This window comes from Podarcis melisellensis, assembly GCF_964234715.1.
Source record: "Podarcis melisellensis genome assembly, chromosome: 12".
Classification (NCBI taxonomy): domain Eukaryota; kingdom Metazoa; phylum Chordata; class Lepidosauria; order Squamata; family Lacertidae; genus Podarcis; species Podarcis melisellensis.
The window spans coordinates 9531787-9548330 of record NC_138544.1 but is presented as its reverse complement, the minus strand read 5'-3'; positions in this window follow the sequence as shown (position 1 = coordinate 9548330).

Genomic DNA, 16544 nt, shown 5'->3' with positions numbered 1-16544 from the left:
GTCAACTGCCGAAAGTCAGATTTTTGATGAAATTGTGATCCCGGGGCTTAGGAATTTTTTCAAAAAAATATTTTTCTGCCGGTTAAGTTGTCGAGGGATGATTTCTTTTCCTGTGATAAAGAACCTCCTGTTTCTACCGCCAAACCCTTCAGAGGAGCATTAGCAACCGTTTGGCACCATTTCTGAGTCAATTGCCGAAAGTCAGATTTTTGATGAAATTGTGACCCCAGGGCTTAGGGATTTTTTCAAAAAAAAATTTTCTGTCGTTTAAGTTGTCGAGGGCTGATTTCTTTTCCTGTGATTAAAAGCCTGCTCTTTCGACCGCCAAACCTTTCAGGGGAGCATTTGCAACCGTTTGGCACCATTTCTGAGTCAATTGCCGAAAGTCAGAGTTTTGATATAATTGTGACCCCGGGGCTTAGGGATTTTTTCAAAAAAATATTTTTCTGCCGGTTAAGTTGTCGAGGGCTGATTTCTTATCCTGTGATAAAAAGCCTTCTTTTTCGACCGCCAAACTTTCAGAGGAGCATTAGCAACCGTTTGGCACCATTTCTGAGTCAATTGCCGAAAGTCAGATTTTTGATGAAATTGTGACCCCGGGGCTTAGGAATTTTTTCAAAAAAATATTTTTCTGCCGGTTAAGTTGTTGAGGGCCGATTTCTTTTCCTGTGATAAAAAACCTCCTGTTTCGACTGCCAAACCTTTCAGGGGAGCATATGCAACCGTTTGGAACCAGTTTTGAGTCAATTGCCGAAAGTCAGAGTTTTAATGAAATTGTGACCCCGGGGCTTAGGGGTTTTTTCAAAAAAATATTTTTTCTGCCGGTTAAGTAGTCGAGGGCTGAATTCTTATCCTGTGATAAAAAGCCTTCTTTTTCGACCGCCAAACCTTTCAGAGGAGCATTAGCAACCGTTTGGCACCATTTTTGAGTCAGTTGCCGAAAGTCAGATTTTTGATGAAATTGTGACCCCGGGGCTTAGGGATGTTTTTTAAAAAATATTTTTCTGTCGGTTAAGTTGTCGAGGGCTGATTTCTTTTCCTGTGATAAAAAACCTCCTGTTTCGACCGCCAAACCTTTCAGAGGAGCATTTGCAACCATTGGGTACCATTTCTGAGTCAACTGCCGAAAGTCAGATTTTTGATGAAATTCTGACCCCGGGGCTTAGGGATTTTTTCAAAAAAAAAATTTTCTGCCGGTTAAGTTGTCGAGGGCTGATTTCTTATCCTGTGATAAAAAGCCTTCTCTTTCGACCGCCAAACCCTTCAGAGGAGCATCTGCAACCGTTTGGCAACAGTTTTGAGTCAATTGCCGAAAGTGAGATTTTTGATGAAATTCTGACCCCGGGGCTTAGGGATTTTTCCAAAAAAATATTTCTCTGTCGTTTAAGTTGTTGAGGGCTGATTTCTTTTCCTGTAATAAAAAACTTCCTGTTTCGACCGGCAAACATTTCAGGGGAGCATTTGCAACCGTTTGGCACCATTTCTGAGTCAATTGCCGAAAGTCAGAGTTTTGATGAAATTGTGACCCCGGGGCTTAGGGATTTTTTCAAAAAAATATTTTTCTGCCGGTTAAGTTGTCGAGGGCTGATTTCTTATCCTGTGATAAAAAACCTCCTGTTTCGACCGCCAAACCTTTCAGAGGAGCATTAGCAACCGTTTGGCACCATTTCTGAGTCAATTGCCGAAAGTCAGATTTTTGATGAAATTGTGATCCCGGGGCTTAGGAATTTTTTCAAAAAAATATTTTTCTGCCGGTTAAGTTGTCGAGGGATGATTTCTTTTCCTGTGATAAAGAACCTCCTGTTTCTACCGCCAAACCCTTCAGAGGAGCATCTGCAACCGTTTGGCACCAGTTTTGAGTCAATTGCCGAAACTGAGATTTTTGATGAAATTGTGACCCCGGGGCTTAGGGATTTTTTCAAAAAAAAATTTTTTCTGTCGTTTAAGTTGTCGAGGGCTGATTTCTTATCCTGTGATAAAAAACCTCCTGTTTCGACCGCTAAACCTTTCAGAGGAGCATTAGCAACCGTTTGGCCCCATTTCTGAGTCAACTGCCGAAAGTCAGATTTTTGATGAAATTCTGACCCTGGGGCTTAGGGATTTTTTCAAAAAAATATTTTTCTGCCGGTTAAGTTGTCGAGGGCTGATTTCTTTTCCTGTGATAAAAAGTCTTCTCTTTCGACCGCCAAACTTTCAGGGGAGCATTAGCAACCGTTTGGCACCATTTCTGAGTCAATTGCCGAAAGTCAGAGTTTTGATGAAATTGTGACTCCGGGGCTTAGGGATTTTTTCAAAAAAATATTTTTCTGCCGGTTAAGTTGTCGAGGAATGATTTCATTTCCTGTGATAAAAAGCCTTCTCTTTCGACCGCCAAAACTTTCAGGGGAGCATTAGCAACCGTTTAGCACCATTTCTGAGTCAATTGCCGAAAGTCAGAGTTTTGATGAAATTCTGACCCCGGGGCTTAGGGATTCTTCCAAAAAAATATTTTTCTGCCGGGTAAGTTGTCGAGGGCTGATTTCTTTTCCTCTGATAAGGAACCTCCTGTTTCGACCGCCAAACCTTTCAGGGGAGCATTTGCAACCGTTTGGCACCATTTCTGAGTCAATTGCCAAAAGTCAGAGTTTTGATGAAATTGTGACCCCGGGGCTCAGGGAACTTTTCAAAAAAATATTTTTCTGCCGGTTAAGTTGTCGAGGGCTGATTTCTTTTCCTCTGATAAGGAACCTCCTGTTTCGACCGCCAAACCTTTCAGGGGAGCATTTGCAACCGTTTGGCACCATTTCTGAGTCAATTGCCAAAAGTCAGAGTTTTGATGAAATTGTGACCCCGGGGGTTAGGGAACTTTTCAAAAAAATATTTTTCTGCCGGTTAAGTTGTCGAGGGCTGATTTCTTATCCTGTGATAAAAAGCCTTCTCTTTCGACCGCCAAACCTTTCAGAGGAGCATTTGCAACCGTTTGGCACCAGTTTTGAGTCAATTGCCGAAAGTCAGATTTTTGATAAAATTGTGACCCCGGGGCTTAGGGATTTTTTCAAAAAAATATTTTTCTGTCGGTTAAGTTGTCGAGGTCTGATTTCTTATCCTGCGATAAAAAGCCTTCTTTTTCGACCGCCAAACCTTTCAGAGGAGCATTAGCAACCGTTTGGCACCATTTCTGAGTCAATTGCCGAAAGTCAGATTTTTGATGAAATTCTGACCCAGGGCTTAGGGATTTTTCCAAAAAAATATTTTTCTGCCGGTTAAGTTGTCGAGGGCTGATTTCTTTTCCTGTGATAAAAAGCCTTCTCTTTCGACTGCCAAACCTTTCAGAGGAGCATTAGCAACCGTTTGGCACCATTTCTGAGTCAATTGCCGAAAGTCAGATTTTTGATGAAATTGTGACCCCGGGGCTTAGTGTTTTGTTTTTTTTTAAAAAAAAAAATTGTCGGTTAAGTTGTCGAGGGCTGATTTCTTTTCCTCTGATAAGGAACCTCCTGTTTCGACCGCCAAACCTTTCAGGGGAGCATTTGCAACCGTTTGGCACCATTTCTGAGTCAATTGCCAAAAGTCAGAGTTTTGATGAAATTGTGACCCCGGGGCTTAGGGATTTTTTCAAAAAAATATTTTTCTGCCGGTTAAGTTGTCGAGGGCTGATTTCTTATCCTGTGATAAAAAGCCTTCTCTTTCGACCGCCAAAACCTTCAGAGGAGCATCTGAAACCGTTTGGCACCAGTTTTGAGTCATTCAGGGGAGCATTTGCAACCGTTTGGCACCATTTCTGAGTCAATTGCCGAAAGTCAGAGTTTTGATGAAATTGTGACCCCGGGGCTTAGGGATTTTTTCAAAAAAATATTTTTCTGCCGGTTAAGTTGTTGAGGGCTGATTTCTTTTCCTGTGATAAAAAAACTCCTGTTTCGACTGCCAAACCTTTCAGGGGAGCATTTGCAACCGTTTGGAACCAGTATTGAGTCACTTGCCGAAAGTCAGAGTTTTGAAGAAATTGTGACCCCGGGGCTTAGTGTTTTTTTTAAAAAAAATTTTTTTCTGTCGGTTAAGTTGTCGAGGGCTGATTTATTTTCCTGTGATAAAAAACCTCCTGTTTCGACCGCCAAACCATTCAGAGGAGCATTTGCAACCTTTGGGCACCATTTCCGAGTCAACTGCCGAAAGTCAGATTTTTGATGAAATTCTGACCCTGGGGCTTAGGGATTTTTTCAAAAAAATATTTTTCTGCCGGTTAAGTTGTCGAGGGCTGATTTCTTTTCCTCTGATAAGGAACCTCCTGTTTCGACCCCCAAACCTTTCAGGGGAGCATTTGCAACCGTTTAGCACCATTTCTGAGTCAATTGCCAAAAGTCAGAGTTTTGATGAAATTCTGACCCCAGGGCTTACGGATTTTTTCAAAAAAATATTTTTCTGCCGGTTAAGTTGTCGAGGGCTGATTTCTTTTCCTGTGATAAAAAGCCTTCTCTTTCGACTGCCAAACCTTTCAGAGGAGCATTAGCAACCGTTTGGCACCATTTCTGAGTCAATTGCCGAAAGTCAGATTTTTGATGAAATTCTGACCCCGGGGCTTAGGGATTTTTTCAAAAAAATATTTTTCTGCCAGTTAAGTTGTCGAGGGATGATTTCTTATCCTGTGATAAAAAGCCTTTTCTTTCGACCGCCAAACCCTTCAGAGGAGCATCTGCAACCGTTTGGCACCAGTTTTGAGTCAATTGCCGAAAGTCAGATTTTTAATGAAATTGTGACCCCGGGGATTAGGGATTTTTTCAAAAAAATATTTTTCTGCCGGTTAAGTTGTTGAGGGCTGATTTCTTTTCCTGTGATAAAAAACCTCCTGTTTCGACTGCCAAACCTTTCAGAGGAGCATTAGCAACCGTTTGGCACCATTTCTGAGTCAATTGCCGAAAGTCAGATTTTTGATGAAATTCTGACCCAGGGGCTTAGGGATTTTTTCAAAAAAATATTTTTCTGCCGGTTAAGTTGTCGAGGGATGATTTCTTATCCTGTGATAAAAAGCATTCTCTTTCGACCGCCAAACACTTCAGAGGAGCATCTGCAACCGTTTGGCACCAGTTTTGAGTCAATTGCCGAAAGTCAGATTTTTGATGAAATTGTGACCCCGGGGCTTAGGGATTTTTTCAAAAAAATATTTTTCTGCCGGTTAAGTTGTCGAGGTCTGATTTCTTATCCTGTGATAAAAAGCCTGCTTTTTTGACCGCCATACCTTTCAGAGGAGCATTAGCAACCGTTTGGCACCATTTCTGAGTCAATTGCCGAAAGTCAGATTTTTTATGAAATTGTGACCCCGGGGCTTAGGAATTTTTTCAAAAAAATATTTTTCTGCCGGTTAAGTTGTTGAGGGCTGATTTCTTTTCCTGTGATAAAAAGCCTCCTGTTTCGACCGCCAAACCTTTCAGGGGAGCATTTGCAACCGTTTGGCACCATTTCTGAGTCAATTGCCGAAAGTCAGAGTTTTGATGAAATTGTGAACCCGGGGCTTAGGGATTTTTTCAAAAAAATATTTTTCTGCCGGTTAAGTTGTCGAGGGATAATTTCTTTTCCTGTGATAAAAAGCTTTCTCTTTCGACCGCCAAACCTTTCAGAGGAGCATTTGCAACCGTTTGGCACCAGTTTTCAGTCAATTGCCGAAAGTGAGATTTTTGATGAAATTGTGATCCCGGGGCTTAGGGATTTTTTCAAAAAAATATTTTTCTGCCGGTTAAGTTGTTGAGGGCTGATTTCTTATCCTGTGATAAAAAGCCTTCTTTTTCGACCGCCAAAACTTTCAGAGGAGCATTAGCAACCGTTTGGAACCAGTATTGAGTCACTTGCCGAAAGTCAGATTTTTGATGAAATTTTGACCCCGGGGCTTAGTGTTTTGTTCTTTTTTTAAAAAAAAATTTGTCGGTTAAGTTGTCGAGGGCTGATTTCTTTTCCTCTGATAAGGAACCTCCTGTTTCGACCGTCAAACCTTTCAGGGGAGCATTTGCAACCGTTTGGCACCATTTCTGAGTCAATTGCCGAAAGTCAGAGTTTTGATGAAATTGTGACCCCGGGGCTTAGGGATTTTTTCAAAAAAATATTTTTCTGCCGGTTAAGTTGTTGAGGGCTGATTTCTTTTCCTGTGATAAAAAACCTCCTGTTTCGACTGCCAAACCTTTCAGGGGAGCATTTGCAACCGTTTGGAACCAGTATTGAGTCACTTGCCGAAAGTCAGAGTTTTGAAGAAATTGTGACCCCGGGGCTTAGTGTTTTTTTAAAAAATTTTTTTTTTCTGTCGGTTAAGTTGTCGAGGGCTGATTTATTTTCCTGTGATAAAAAACCTCCTGTTTCGACCGCCAAACCTTTCAGAGGAGCATTTGCAACCTTTGGGCACCATTTCTGAGTCAACTGCCGAAAGTCAGATTTTTGATGAAATTCTGACCCTGGGGCTTAGGGATTTTTTCAAAAAAATATTTTTCTGCTGGTTAAGTTGTCGAGGAATGATTTCATTTCCTGTGATAAAAAGCCTTCTCTTTCGACCGCCAAAACTTTCAGGGGAGCATTAGCAACCGTTTAGCACCATTTCTGAGTCAATTGCCGAAAGTCAGAATTTTGATGAAATTCTGACCCCGGGGCTTAGGGATTCTTTCAAAAAAATATTTTTCTGCCGGTTAAGTTGTCGAGGGCTGATTTCTTTTCCTGTGATAAAAAGCCTTCTCTTTCGACTGCCAAACCTTTCAGAGGAGAATTAGCAACCGTTTGGCACCATTTCTGAGTCAATTGCCGAAAGTCAGATTTTTGATGAAATTGTGACCCCGGGGCTTAGTGTTTTGTTTTTTTAAAAAAAAAAAATTTGTCGGTTAAGTTGTCGAGGGCTGATTTCTTTTCCTCTGATAAGGAACCTCCTGTTTCGACCGCCAAACCTTTCAGGGGAGCATTTGCAACCGTTTGGCACCATTTCTGAGTCAATTGCCAAAAGTCAGAGTTTTGATGAAATTGTGACCCCGGGGCTTAGGGATTTTTTCAAAAAAATATTTTTCTGCCGGTTAAGTTGTCGAGGGCTGATTTCTTATCCTGTGATAAAAAGCCTTCTCTTTCGACCGCCAAAACCTTCAGAGGAGCATCTGAAACCGTTTGGCACCAGTTTTGAGTCATTCAGGGGAGCATTTGCAACCGTTTGGCACCATTTCTGAGTCAATTGCCGAAAGTCAGAGTTTTGATGAAATTGTGACCCCGGGGCTTAGGGATTTTTTCAAAAAAATATTTTTCTGCCGGTTAAGTTGTTGAGGGCTGATTTCTTTTCCTGTGATAAAAAACCTCCTGTTTCGATTGCCAAACCTTTCAGGGGAGCATTTGCAACCGTTTGGAACCAGTATTGAGTCACTTGCCGAAAGTCAGAGTTTTGAAGAAATTGTGACCCTGGGGCTTAGTGTTTTTTTTAAAAAAAATTTTTTTCTGTCGGTTAAGTTGTCGAGGGCTGATTTATTTTCCTGTGATAAAAAACCTCCTGTTTCGACCGCCAAACCATTCAGAGGAGCATTTGCAACCTTTGGGCACCATTTCTGAGTCAACTGCCGAAAGTCAGTTTTTTGATGATATTCTGACCCTGGGGCTTAGGGATTTTTTCAAAAAAATATTTTTCTGCCGGTTAAGTTGTCGAGGGCTGATTTCTTTTCCTCTGATAAGGAACCTCCTGTTTCGACCGCCAAACCTTTCAGGGGAGCATTTGCAACCGTTTAGCACCATTTCTGAGTCAATTGCCAAAAGTCAGAGTTTTGATGAAATTCTGACCCCGGGGCTTAGGGATTTTGTCAAAAAAATATTTTTCTGCCGGTTAAGTTGTCGAGGGCTGATTTCTTTTCCTGTGATAAAAAGCCTTCTCTTTCGACTGCCAAACCTTTCAGAGGAGCATTAGCAACCGTTTGGCACCATTTCTGAGTCAATTGCCGAAAGTCAGATTTTTCATGAAATTCTGACCCCGGGGCTTAGGGATTTTTTCAAAAAAATATTTTTCTGCCGGTTAAGTTGTCGAGGGATGATTTCTTATCCTGTGATAAAAAGCATTCTCTTTCGACCGCCAAACACTTCAGAGGAGCATCTGCAACCGTTTGGCACCAGTTTTGAGTCAATTGCCGAAAGTCAGAGTTTTGAAGAAATTGTGACCCCGGGGCTTAGGGATTTTTTCAAAAAAATATTTTTCTGCCGGTTAAGTTGTCGAGGTCTGATTTCTTATCCTGTGATAAAAAGCCTGCTTTTTCGACCGCCAAACCTTTCAGAGGAGCATTAGCAACCGTTTGGCACCATTTCTGAGTCAATTGCCGAAAGTCAGATTTTTTATGAAATTGTGACCCCGGGGCTTAGGAATTTTTTCAAAAAAATATTTTTCTGCCGGTTAAGTTGTTGAGGGCTGATTTCTTTTCCTGTGATAAAAAGCCTCCTGTTTCGACCGCCAAACCTTTCAGGGGAGCATTTGCAACCGTTCGGCACCATTTCTGAGTCAATTGCCGAAAGTCAGAGTTTTGATGAAATTGTGAACCCGGGGCTTAGGGATTTTTTCAAAAAAATATTTTTCTGCTGGTTAAGTTGTCGAGGGATAATTTCTTTTCCTGTGATAAAAAGCCTTCTCTTTCGACCGCCAAACCTTTCAGAGGAGCATTTGCAACCGTTTGGCACCAGTTTTCAGTCAATTGCCGAAAGTGAGATTTTTGATGAAATTGTGATCCCGGGGCTTAGGGATTTTTTCAAAAAAATATTTTTCTGCCGGTTAAGTTGTTGAGGGCTGATTTCTTATCCTGTGATAAAAAGCCTTCTTTTTCGACCGCCAAAACTTTCAGAGGAGCATTAGCAACCGTTTGGCACCATTTCTGAGTCAATTGCCGAAAGTCAGATTTTTGATGAAATTGTGACCCCGGGGCTTAGTGTTTTGTTCTTTTTTTAAAAAAAAATTTGTCGGTTAAGTTGTCGAGGGCTGATTTCTTTTCCTCTGAGAAGGAACCTCCTGTTTCGACCGCCAAACCTTTCAGGGGAGCATTTGCAACCGTTTGGCACCATTTCTGAGTCAATTGCCGAAAGTCAGAGTTTTGATGAAATTGTGACCCCGGGGCTTAGGGATTTTTTCAAAAAAATATTTTTCTGCCGGTTAAGTTGTTGAGGGCTGATTTCTTTTCCTGTGATAAAAAACCTCCTGTATCGACTGCCAAACCTTTCAGGGAAGCATTTGCAACCGTTTGGAACCAGTATTGAGTCACTTGCCGAAAGTCAGAGTTTTGAACAAATTGTGACCCCGGGGCTTAGTGTTTTTTTTTAAAAAAAATTTTTTCTGTCGGTTAAGTTGTCGAGGGCTGATTTATTTTCCTGTGATAAAAAACCTCCTGTTTCGACCGCCAAACCTTTCAGAGGAGCATTTGCAACCTTTGGGCACCATTTCTGAGTCAACTGCCGAAAGTCAGATTTTTGATGAAATTCTGACCCTGGGGCTTAGGGATTTTTTCAAAAAAATATTTTTCTGCCGGTTAAGTTGTCGAGGGCTGATTTCTTTTCCTGTGATAAAAAGCCTTCTCTTTCGACCGCCAAACCTTTCAGGGGAGCATTAGCAACCGTTTGGCACCATTTCTGAGTCAATTGCCGAAAGTCAGAGTTTTGATGAAATTGTGACTCCGGGGCTTAGGGATTTTTTCAAAAAAATATGTTTCTGCCGGTTAAGTTGTCGAGGAATGATTTCATTTCCTGTGATAAAAAGCCTTCTCTTTCGACCGCCAAAACTTTCAGGGGAGCATTAGCAACCGTTTAGCACCATTTCTGAGTCAATTGCCGAAAGTCAGAATTTTGATGAAATTCTGACCCCGGGGCTTAGGGATTTTTTCAAAAAAATATTTTTCTGCCGGTTAAGTTGTCGAGGGCTGATTTCTTATCCTGTGATAAAAAGCCTTCTCTTTCGACCGCCAAACCTTTCAGGGGAGCATTTGCAACCGTTTGGCACCAGTTTTGAGTCAATTGCCGAAAGTCAGATTTTTGATAAAATTGTGACCCCGGGGCTTAGGGATTTTTTCAAAAAAATATTTTTCTGTCGGTTAAGTAGTCGAGGTCTGATTTCTTATCCTGTGATAAAAAGCCTTCTTTTTCGACCGCCAAACCTTTCAGAGGAGCATTAGCAACCGTTTGGCACCATTTCTGAGTCAATTGCCGAAAGTCAGATTTTTGATGAAATTCTGACCCCAGGGCTTAGGGATTTTTTCAAAAAAATATTTTTCTGCCGGTTAAGTTGTCGAGGGCTGATTTCTTTTCCTGTGATAAAAAGCCTTCTCTTTCGACTGCCAAACCTTTCAGAGGAGCATTAGCAACCGTTTGGCACCATTTCTGAGTCAATTGCCGAAAGTCAGATTTTTGATGAAATTGTGACCCCGGGGCTTATTGTTTTGTTTTTTTTTTTAAAAAAAAATTTGTCGGTTAAGTTGTCGAGGGCTGATTTCTTTTCCTCTGATAAGGAACCTCCTGTTTCGACCGCCAAACCTTTCAGGGGAGCATTTGCAACCGTTTGGCACCATTTCTGAGTCAATTGCCAAAAGTCAGAGTTTTGATGAAATTGTGACCCCGGGGCTTAGGGATTTTTTCAAAAAAATATTTTTCTGCCGGTTAAGTTGTCGAGGGCTGATTTCTTATCCTGTGATAAAAAGCCTTCTCTTTCGACCGCCAAAACCTTCAGAGGAGCATCTGAAACCGTTTGGCACCAGTTTTGAGTCATTCAGGGGAGCATTTGCAACCGTTTGGCACCATTTCTGAGTCAATTGCCGAAAGTCAGAGTTTTGATGAAATTGTGACCCCGGGGCTTAGGGATTTTTTCAAAAAAATATTTTTCTGCCGGTTAAGTTGTCGAGGGCTGATTTCTTTTCCTGTGATAAAAAACCTCCTGTTTCGACCACCAAACCTTTCAGGGGAGCATTTGCAACCGTTTGGAAGCAGTATTGAGTCACTTGCCGAAAGTCAGATTTTTGATGAAATTCTGACCCTGGGGCTTAGGGATTTTTTCAAAAAAATATTTTTCTGCCGGTTAAGTTGTCGAGAGCTGATTTCTTTTCCTGTGATAAAAAGCCTTCTTTTTCGACCGCCAAACCTTTCAGAGGAGCATTAGCAACCGTTTGGCACGATTTCTGAGTCAATTGCCGAAAGTCAGATTTTTGATGAAATTCTGACCCCGGGGCTTAGGGATTTTTTCAAAAAAATATTTTTCTGCCGGTTAAGTTGTCGAGGGCTGATTTCTTATCCTGTGATAAAAAGCATTCTCTTTCGACCGCCAAACACTTCAGAGGAGCATCTGCAACCGTTTGGCACCAGTTTTGAGTCAATTGCCGAAAGTCAGATTTTTGATGAAATTGTGACCCCGGGGCTTAGGGATTTTTTCAAAAAAATATTTTTCTGCCGGTTAAGTTGTCGAGGTCTGATTTCTTATCCTGTGATAAAAAGCCTGCTTTTTCGCCCGCCAAACCTTTCAGAGGAGCATTAGCAACCGTTTGGCACCATTTCTGAGTCAATTGCCGAAAGTCAAATTTTTTATGAAATTGTGACCCCGGGGCTTAGGAATTTTTTCAAAAAAATATTTTTCTGCCAGTTAAGTTGTTGAGGGCTGATTTCTTTTCCTGTGATAAAAAGCCTTCTTTTTCGACCGCCAAACCTTTCAGAGGAGCATTAGCAACCGTTTGGCACCATTTCTGAGTCAATTGGCGAAAGTCAGAGTGTTGATGAAATTGTGACCCCGGGGCTTAGGGATTTTTTCAAAAAAATATTTTTCTGCCGGTTAAGTTGTCGAGGGATGATTTCTTTTCCTGTGATAAAAAGCCTTCTTTTTCGACCGCCAAACCTTTCAGAGGAGCATTGGCAACCGTTTGGCACCATTTCTGAGTCAACTGCCGAAAGTCAGATTTTTGATGAAATTCTGACCCCGGGGCTTAGGGATTTTTTCAAAAAAATATTTTTCTGCCGGTTAAGTTGTCGAGGGCTGATTTCTTATCCTGTGATAAAAAGCCTTCTTTTTCGACCGCCAAACCTTTCAGAGGAGCATTAGCAACCGTTTGGCACCATTTCTGAGTCAATTGCCGAAAGTCAGATTTTTGATGAAATTGTGACCCCGGGGCTTAGGGATTTTTTCAAAAAAATATTTTTCTGCCGGTTAAGTTGTAGAGGGCTGATTTCTTATCCTGTGATAAAAAGCCTTCTTTTTCGACCGCCAAACCTTTCAGAGGAGCATTAGCAACCGTTTGGCACCATTTCTGAGTCAATTGCCGAAAGTCAGAGTTTTGATGAAATTGTGACCCCGGGGCTTAGGGTTTTTTTCAAAAAAATATTTTTCTGCCGGTTAAGTTGTCGAGGGCTGATTTCTTTTCCTGTGATAAAAAGCCTTCTCTTTTGACCGCCAAACCTTACAGGGGAGCATTAGCAACCGTTTGGCACCATTTCTGAGTCAATAGCCGAAAGTCAGAGTTTTGATGAAATTGTGACCCCGGGGCTTAGGGATTTTTTCAAAAAAATATTTTTCTGCCGGTTAAGTTGTTGAGGGCTGATTTCTTATCCTGTGATAAAAAGCCTTCTTTTTCGACCGCCAAACCTTTCAGAGGAGCATTAGCAACCGTTTGGCACCATTACTGAGTCAATTGCCGTAAGTCAGAGTTTTGATGAAATTGTGACCCCGGGGCTTAGGGATTTTTTTCAAAAAAATATTTTTCTGCCGGTTAAGTTGTCGACGGCTGATTTCTTTTCCTGTGATAAAAAGCCTTCTCTTTCGACCGCCAAACCTTTCAGAGGAGCATTAGCAACCGTTTGGCACCATTTCTGAGTCAATTGCCGAAAGTCAGAGTTTTGATGAAATTGTGACCCCGGGGCTTGGGGATTTTTTCAAAAAAATATTTTTCAGCCGGTTAAGTTGTCGAGGGCTGATTTCTTATCCTGTGATAAAAAGCCTTCTCTTTCGACCGCCAAACCTTTCAGAGGAGCATTAGCAACCGTTTGGCACCATTTCTGAGTCAATTGCCGAAAGTCAGAGTTTTGATGAAATTGTGACCCCGGGGCTTAGGGATTTTTTCAAAAAAATATTTTTCTGCCGGTTAAGTTGTCGAGGGCTGATTTCTTATCCTGTGATAAAAAGCCTTCTTTTTCGACCGCCAAACCTTTCAGAGGAGCATTATGAACCGTTTGGCACCATTTCTGAGTCAATTGCCGAAAGTCAGAGTTTTGATGAAATTGTGACCCCGGGGCTTAGGGATTTTTTCAAAAAAATATTTTTCTGCCGGTTAAGTTGTCGAGGGCTGATTTCTTATCCTGTGATAAAAAGCCTTCTTTTTCGGCCGCCAAACCTTTCAGAGGAGCATTAGCAACCGTTTGGCACCATTTCTGAGTCAATTGCCGAAAGTCAGAGTTTTGATGTAATTGTGACCCCGGGGCTTAGGGATTTTTTCAAAAAAATATTTTTCTGCCGGTTAAGTTGTCGAGGGCTGATTTCTTTACCTGTGATAAAAAGCCTTCTTTTTCGACCGCCAAACCTTACAGGGGAGCATGAGCAACCGTTTGGCACCATTTCTGAGTCAATTGCCGAAAGTCAGAGTTTTGATGAAATTGTGACCCCGGGGCTTAGGGATTTTTTCAAAAAAATATTTTTCTACCGGTTTAGTTGTCGAGGGCTGATTTCTTTTCCTGTGATAAAAAGCCTTCTCATTCGACCGCCAAACCTTTCAGAGGAGCATTAGCAACCGTTTGGCACCATTTCGGAGTCAATTGCCGAAAGTCAGAGTTTTGATGAAATTGTGACTCCGGGGCTTAGGGATTTTTTCAAAAAAATATTTTTCTGCCGGTTAAGTTGTCGAGGGCTAATTTCTTTTTCTGTGATAAAAAGCCTTCTCTTTCGACCGCCAAACCTTACAGGGGAGCATTAGCAACCGTTTGGCACCATTTCTGAGTCAATTGCCGAAAGTCAGAGTTTTGATGAAATTGTGACCCCGGGGCTTAGGGATTTTTTCCAAAAAATATTTTTCTTCCAGTTAAGTTGTTGAGGGCTGATTTCTTTTCCTGTGATAAAAAGCCTTCTCTTTCGACCGCCAAACCTTTCAGGGGAGCATTTGCAACCGTTTGGTACCATTTCTGAGTCAATTGCCGAAAGTCAGATTTTTGATGAAATTGTGACCCCGGGGCTTAGGGATTTTTTCAAAAAAATATTTTTCTGTCGGTTAAGTTCTCGAGGTCTGATTTCTTACCCTGTGATAAAAAGCCTTCTTTTTCGACCGCCAAACCTTTCAGAGGAGCATTAGCAACCGTTTGGCACCATTACTGAGTCAATTGCCGAAAGTCAGAGTTTTGATGAAATTGTGACCCCGGGGCTTAGGGATTTTTTTCAAAAAAATATTTTTCTGCCGGTTAAGTTGTCGAGGGCTGATTTCTTATCCTGTGATAAAAAGCCTTCTTTTTCGACCGCCAAACCTTTCAGAGGAGCATTAGCAACCGTTTGGCACCATTTCTGAGTCAATTGCCGAAAGTCAGAGTTTTGATGAAATTGTGACCCCGGGGCTTAGGGATTTTTTCAAAAAAATATTTTTCTGCCGGTTAAGTTGTCGAGGGCTGATTTCTTATCCTGTGATAAAAAGCCTTCTTTTTCGACCGCCAAACCTTTCAGGGGAGCATTAGCAACCGTTTGGCACCATTTCTGAGTCAATTGCCGAAAGTCAGAGTTTTGATGAAATTGTGACCCCGGGGCTTAGGGATTTTTTCAAAAAAATATTTTTCTGCCGGTTAAGTTGTCGAGGGCTGATTTCTTATCCTGTGATAAAAAGCCTGCTTTTTCGACCGCCAAACCTTTCAGAGGAGCATTAGCAACCGTTTGGCACCATTTCTGAGTCAACTGCCGAAAGTCAGATTTTTGATGAAATTCTGACCCCGGGGCTTAGGGATTTTTTCAAAAAAAATTTTTTCTGCCGGTTAAGTTGTCGAGGGCTGATTTCTTTTCCTGTGATAAAAAGCCTTCTCTTTCGACCGCCAAACCTTTCAGAGGAGCATTAGCAACCGTTTGGCACCATTTCTGAGTCAATTGCCAAAAGTCAGTTTTTTGATGAAATTGTGACCCCGGAGCTTAGGGATTTTTTCAAAAAAATATTTTTCTGCCGGTTAAGTTGTCGAGGGCTGATTTCTTATCCTGTGATAAAAAGCCTTCTTTTTCGACCGCCAAACCTATCAGAGGAGCATTAGCAACCGTTTGGCACCATTTCTGAGTCAATTGCCGAAAGTCAGAGTTTTGATGAAATTGTGACCTCGGGGCTTAGGGATTTTTTCAAAAAAATATTTTTCTGTCGGGTAAGTTGTCGAGGTCTGATTTCTTATCCTGTGATAAAAAGCCTCCTTTTTCGACCGCCAAACCTTTCAGAGGAGCATTAGCAACCGTTTGGCACCATTTCTGAGTCAATTGCCGAAAGTCAGAGTTTTGATGAAATTGTGACTCCGGGGCTTAGGGATTTTTTCAAAAAAATATTTTTCTGCCGGTTAAGTTGTCGAGGGATGATATCTTTTCCTGTGATTAAAAAGCCTTCTTTTTCAATCGCCAAACCTTTCAGAGGAGCATTAGCAACCGTTTGGCACCATTTCTGAGTCAATTGCCGAAAGTCAGAGTTTTGATGAAATTGTGACCCCGGGGCTTAGGGATTTTTTCAAAAAAATATTTTTCTGCCGGTTAAGTTGTCGAGGGCTGATTTCTTTTCCTGTGATAAAAAGCCTTCTCTTTCGACCGCCAAACCTTTCAGAGGAGCATTAGCAACCGTTTGGCACCATTTCTGAGTCAATTGCCGAAAGTCAGAGTTTTGATGAAATTGTGACCCCGGGGCTTAGGCATTTTTTCAAAAAAATATTTTTCTGCCGGTTAAGTTGTCGAGGGCTGATTTCTTTTCCTATGATAAAAAGCCTTCTCATTCGACCGCCAAACCTTTCAGAGGAGCATTAGCAACCGTGTGGCACCATTTCTGAGTCAATTGCCGAAAGTCAGAGTTTTGATGAAATTGTGACCCCGGGGATTAGGGATTTTTTCAAAAAAATATTTTTCTGCCGGTTAAGTTGTCGAGGGCTGATTTCTTATCCTGTGATAAAAAGCCTTCTCTTTCGACCGCCAAACCTTACAGGGGAGCATTAGCAACCGTTTGGCACCATTTCTGAGTCAATTGCCGAAAGTCAGAGTTTTGATGAAATTGTGACCCCGGGGCTTAGGGATTTTTTCAAAAAAATATTTTTCTTCCAGTTAAGTTGTTGAGGGCTGATTTCTTTTCCTGTGATAAAAAGCCTTCTCTTTCGACCGCCAAACCTTTCAGGGGAGCATTTGCAACCGTTTGGTACCATTTCTGAGTCAATTGCCGAAAGTCAGATTTTTGATGAAATTGTGACCCCGGGGCTTAGGGATTTTTTCAAAAAAATATTTTTCTGTCGGTTAAGTTGTCGAGGTCTGATTTCTTATCCTGTGATAAAAAGCCTTCTTTTTCGACCGCCAAACCTTTCAGGGGAGCATTAGCAACCGTTTGGCACCATTTCTGAGTCAATTGCCGAAAGTCAGAGTTTTG